This window comes from Manis pentadactyla, chromosome 2 (assembly GCF_030020395.1).
Source record: "Manis pentadactyla isolate mManPen7 chromosome 2, mManPen7.hap1, whole genome shotgun sequence".
NCBI lineage: Eukaryota > Metazoa > Chordata > Mammalia > Pholidota > Manidae > Manis > Manis pentadactyla.
In genome coordinates, this window is record NC_080020.1 from 79,953,346 (window position 1) to 79,959,345 (window position 6,000).

At 37.6% G+C, this 6,000-nt stretch overlaps 1 protein-coding gene across 3 annotated transcripts in view; it reads right to left on the reverse strand.

The window, feature by feature from the left end:
- Positions 1 to 4,109, reverse strand: part of TENT2 (terminal nucleotidyltransferase 2) — a 75,344-nt gene extending 71,235 nt beyond the window's left edge. For 2 of the 3 annotated variants that reach the window (XM_036914152.2, XM_057494022.1), the window contains exons 1-2: positions 3,793 to 4,109; positions 3,505 to 3,569 (exon numbers count right to left, since the gene is read on the reverse strand). The gene's annotated coding sequence lies outside the window, so the exon portion shown is untranslated. The remainder of the gene's footprint in view (positions 1 to 3,504; positions 3,570 to 3,792) is intronic. The other variant, XM_036914153.2, reaches the window with a different exon arrangement.
- Between the last annotated feature and the right edge of the window lie 1,891 nt (positions 4,110 to 6,000).

Sequence of the window (6,000 nt, forward strand, 5' to 3'; positions counted from 1 at the left end):
CAAGACAATGAAGTCAACGCCTTTTAGGTCTCTGAAGGAGATGCTCTCAAGCTATATATAATTCTGTACCCAGCTATTATCAATGTAAGGGTGACTAAAAACCTTTTTAGACGTTTAAGTTATCAAAAGTGAAAAAGAGTATCTGCGATCTAGGAAAAGGAAGAACTGATACAGGCCAGAGACAAAGTAAATTCCCCAGGATGATGGTGAACGGAAGCTTAACAGCTTAAATTAGAGCAGGAGTATAGAGGGCTTCAAAGAGATATCCAAGGAGGGAAAAAACTAAAAATTAAGTGTTAGATTACCTGACGTATTTGACCACAGACAGTAGTTTGCTAACAGAGCAGAAATATAGGAATAGAAAAGCAGCAAGTTAAAAATAAAAGAGATTACTGAACTACAGAAAAAACACACTCAAAAGATCATATAAAAAAGGAAATAGAATCAGGTACCTGCTTGGTTCTCACACTGAAAATACTGGTTTAACGAATTGTAATGTATTTATTATACCTCATTTACCATATATTGTATTTCTTTGATAATTACATATATTCTTATACTACATGTTACATACATTTACATGTTTATATACATCACAATTTATTATGAAAGGTGCTAAAAGCACAAGGGTGCTAAAATCTCATTTTCAGTACAGTATCAATCCAAATGAGCTATAAAAGTTAGGTTTTTGTTGTTTTCTTTTATAACAAGAGGAAAATAACACTTAAGCAGGTAAAAGAAATGGCATTTGCCTCCGTGGGTTGAAACCAGGCGGTTAGAAAAACTGGAGCAGTAGACAACAGAGAAAAAAAGAGAAAAATCTGGGAAGAAACAAATCAATTGTATGTACTCTCTTCCTTGTTTTTTTCAATTCTATACAATTAAAATTCCCTAGGCTGGCCACAGATGATATTGACCAGTCCAGGGTTTATAACAGATTGTGGACAAGGGTCTAGAGCCATGAAGACCTCACACCAAATGCCTAATTCTCCAGTTTGGATCAGAAACAAGGTGTTACCTCCAGAACACAAGAGTTTGTCAGCTTTCTTCAGCAGGCCTTTATCTCTTGTTTGAGATTTAAAGAAAATATCAATCCTATCATATCTGCTGAACTGTTCTGCCTGATTTTCACTGCTCAGAGGAAAGGAAAATACCTTGAACCAGAAGGATTCCAGAGGCTCCTTTATGAAAAGTATATGCCAAATTCAAGACTAGTAACTAAAGCCTTGCTCTACCCTTTGCCGGGTTCACCCTCTTTCTTGGCCTTCTTTACTCTGTTTCCCTGACCCAGATCCCCATAAAACAAAATTCCTTTTCCATAGGATCCATGAGAAAATGACATTAAATACAATTTATTACAGTGAATTTTGCTTGATATTTCATTTTGTTGGAATACAGATACTACAGATCTAATCAAAGGAAGGAATCTGAATTCAGAAAAACTAGAATTAAAATGTTCTAATTTCAGATTTATTTGGATCTGTTCAGTTAAAATTCTAGACATTTTATTTATACCTATAAATAATATGCTTGTTTTTTCTTTTAGACCCAAGTAAAGTCATATACACACTCTTTCAGACTTGAAGACACAAAATGAGATAGCCCATATCTCACCTTATTTCTATCCCATCACATCGCCATACTCAAGCTAAGAATAAGTCAAAAGATGTTTTGTGGCCCGTAAGTACTCTATAAAGCTAATGACCAAATTATCCAAGGCTTAAAAGCTTAGAATGATTCTAAAGCCATAAGTTTACTTTAAGGCAGATATCGAGGTCTGTCTATTCCAAATTTCCAGATAAGTACCAAAGCTTTTGGAGTCCCTCCACAAAATATCTGTCAGGCTCTCCTGCATATGAATCTTGGTCCTCAAATCTGGCTCAACCAGGCTAACCCTCAAAGTAGGGAGGGTTATTCCTGAAGAATTTAACCAATGGCATTCAATGCTTCACAACATAGGTATTCTGCATGACCCTCTAGAGATAAGGAAGTAAACCAAAGCCCATGAATTTCAACATTTTTTCTATTACATTTCAACACTGGTTTTGATGAAGATAAAAATGACACAAAAATAATAATCTGTCATAAATAAGGGATCAATTTTTTTAAACAGAATATAAAGTTTCAGAGTATAAAATACAGCAAAACTATGGCCATAGAAGAATTAAGGGGGCCTCCACAAAATTTTTTTCTTTTTCTTTACATTCTGAATGAAAGGCTTCTTCATTAAGTAGAGAATGATCTATATGAACCACTATCCACATTAACTTGTGGTGCCAGGTATAAGAAATTTTATGATCAATAAAATCCAGATATTAGTCATGCCCTATTTTTCTTAGCTTGAAAGTTACCAGTTTCTCAATAGGTACTTAACTATAAGAAGATTTATCTAGGTAAATTTTGAACTGTTTTAAAACTTGCATTAGTTCCTGCATTAAGGAAAGAATCTTAAGGACTGTTTCTTGACTAAGATTGGCCCAACTGGAAACTATATAGGTTTATTTGTAAATAATCCTACATGAGAAGGCTGTAATACAGTAGATTACAAAGTAATCCCTAGTGATAAAGTATTTGGTCCTGTAACTTAGCACCTGGAATTTCACAGAATCAACCCAGCATAAAAAACAGAACTGTAGTGGCTAAATCAAGCTACCTATTCACTTTATTCCAACACCTTTGATCGCCTAAACTCACTTATTTTCTCCACAATATAAATAGTCCAATTCCTAAATCCTGCTCACCCACTTCCAAAACCACCTGCAGGTTTTGCAAAGGATGTTCACTTTTATGAAGAATTAGATTCCATCAAAGTGCTAAAAAGTAATCCTGTCAGATGGTTTGAAATAGCCATTTCTAAATGACTGACAAATGAACCGTTTCACATGGAGACTGTTACACAACATATCCAGATCAAATCTGGGGCTATCGTGCCAACAAAGTAATGTTACTACTGTTGGCTGTTAATCAGTACATACATATTAAGAGCCTTTTGGCTGTTAATCAGTACATGTCAAAAACCTTGTGCTAATAAACCATACAATATGATGGTATTTACAAAAAGAGTATGCTACCTGTAATATAAATACACAGGTTTAGTATTAAATTACGATCTCTTTTCTCCACAAAATCATTTATCATGAATCTGTTAACAAGTTGGCGATTTAGCCTGAGTTTTAAAGTTTCTCTGTTTCTTTTTTGTTCACCCTATGGCATAGGCAATCTAAACAACTGCTATTCTAAACAAAGAGCTGAAAGAGAGAAAAACAAGGCAGGATACTTGGATAATCCAGAAATTGTGAGACACATAAACCCCGTTGTGTTCTGGCCTAGAAAAATAAATGAAAAGCCTATCTACAGAGGCTTAAGTAAACGGTAAAAGAAGAGTATACAACAATCTGGCAGGGTCCTAACCTGTGCACTTCCCTGTAAAGTGAGGAACTAAGGCAATGTCAATCCCATTTAATTGAAAACCTAAATTTTAAAATTATTAATTCACATATTTACCTTAGTTCTTCACCACCCTTTGAAACACCATGCAAGAGTCCCAAGATTCCTCTTTTGATCCTAGACTGCGGGCAGGCGCAAGGAAGAGAAATGAGTGAAAAAAGTAATTGGTCCTAAGATTCTTCAGGAAGTACAGCGGCCTGGCGTCCACCCACAAGTCTGGGATATCTAATATGCACTGCCGGAACCTCCCACGCAAGACAAAACCGTACAGTTTCAGAAAAACTTGCCCGCGCACCGCCCCCTATCTGGGCTGCAAGGTTGCGTCCCTCTCCGAAATCCCCTCACAGCTGTCTTCGGCTAAGAGTTAAGACGGGCACACCAGCACTGCCCGCCCAGGAGCTCCGAGGCGGGAGCGGCGACCGCCCGGCGCGCTCGGTTGTAGTTCCGCGGGAGCCAAAGAAGATAGTGGCCCGCGGAATGGCCAGGCCTGACTCCGGACTCAGAGAGATTTAAGCTCCGGGCTTGGCTGCCGGGAAGAAGCGACACACAGAAAAAGGCAAGGCCAGCAGGAGTATGGTCAGTTGGGGGCTGTGGCAAGAAGCGGAAGACCAAAAAGTCGCCGAAAGAGCAGCGTAGAGAGCCCGGTCAGTAACACCCGGAAGACCTACCTGACCCCGGATAGGAACACTAAGCAGGAGCGAGAGGTCACACTTCCGGCAGCCGCCTCCCCCACTCCTGAGAGCGCTTTGCTCGAGTGCGCAGGCGCACGACCGCCGAAGTCCGACTTAGCGGCAGGACTTTCAGCCGCTGGGAGCGTGCGTACGGAAAGGGCTAGGACATGTCTGAGACAAGGGGCACTAGGCAGGCAGTCTGCAGGGATTTGGCTTTGGAGGGCTACCTTAGGCCTCCTGCCACGCTCACGCACAGCAGGTCTTCTTCTGATAAAAATGCCTCAGCCAAGTGACTCCTCCCCAGAGCTTTTCCTGACTCACGTGCCCCTCACTCTTCTGCACGCATCAGTATTAAGCTTTGCTATTTTTCCTTCCAGTGATGAGAGCTGCTTGGGGATGAAAATGGCTTTATTTCTAAAGCCTGGACTCAACATACCCTAATTCAACAAATATCTGATGTTCTTATGGAGTGAGCTATAATCGTTGTAAAAATATCTGAGTTGTTGACTTGATTGATGAAAATCTGTTAACAGTATTACTTTATTGTCCTTTTAATATCTTCAGTCTCTCCCCCCTCATTCCTGAATTGGTAGTTTGTGTCATCTTTTTCCCTGATTAATCTTACCAACTTTCCTGATTCAAAATCTCAAAGCCAGCTTTTGCTTTCATGGATTTTCTCTATTATTTTTGTTTTCTATTTCACTGATTTTTGCTGTTAGGTTTATTATTTCCTTTCTTCTTTTCTTTAAGTTTTTAAATTAATTTTATAGTTTCTTGACTGAGGTTGATTTGAAATGTTTCTTCTTTTGTAATATGAATATTTGGCGGGGTAAGTGTCCCTCAAAGTACTGCTTTAGTTGTACCCCACAGTATTTTCATTTTCCTTCACTTCAAAATAGTTTCTAAGTTCCTTACAGATTTTTTCCTTGACCCAGGGTTGTTTCTATGTTATGTAGTCTCCAAATATTGAGGACTTCTCCAGGTATTTTTTTGTGTTTGATTTCTAGTCTAGTTCAATTTAATCCCATCAATAGCATACTTAGAATAATTTGAATCATTTTAAATTTATTAAGACTTATTCTGTGACCCACAGTGTAGTCCGAGCTGGTAAATATTCAGTGTGCACAATGTGTATTCTGCAGTTGTTGGGTGGAGAGAAAATAATATAAAGATAAGATAAGAATAAAAAATAATGCATCTTGACCAAATGGGAGCTTATCCCAGGAATGTTAGGGTGAATTAACATTAGAAAATCAAACAGTATAATTCACCACATTAACTGAAACCAAGAAAGTAAAACTGTATAATCGTTTGAATAGATACAGCAAGAGCATTGGACAAAATCTGATATCCACTCCTAACAGCATTAGGAAACTTCCTCAATTACTTAGAAAGTATCTATAAAAAGCAACATACTTAATGGTAAAGAACTGAATGCTTTCATCCTAAGATCAGGAAGAAGACAAAGATTTTTGCACTCACCACTTCTCCAACATTGTACTGGGCAGGTCTAGCCTGTACAATAAGGCAAGAAAAAATACAAAAGGTATCCAAATTAAAAATAAATAAAACTGGCTTTATTTGCAGTGACAGCCTCTATGGTAAAAATCCTTTCAATCTGGAAACAAGCTACTAGAATTAATAAATGAGATCAGCAAGACTGCAAGATATGTAAGTCAATATACAAGAGTCAGTTGCATTTGTATTATACTAACAATGAACAACCTGAAATAGAAATTTAAAATTGCATCAAAAATATGAAATACTTAGGGATAAGTTTGATGAAAGATATACAAGTTGTATACTGAAAAATACAAAATAATGCTGAAAAATTTAAGGCACAAATACATGGAAAGATGTACCATATTTATGGGACAGAAGA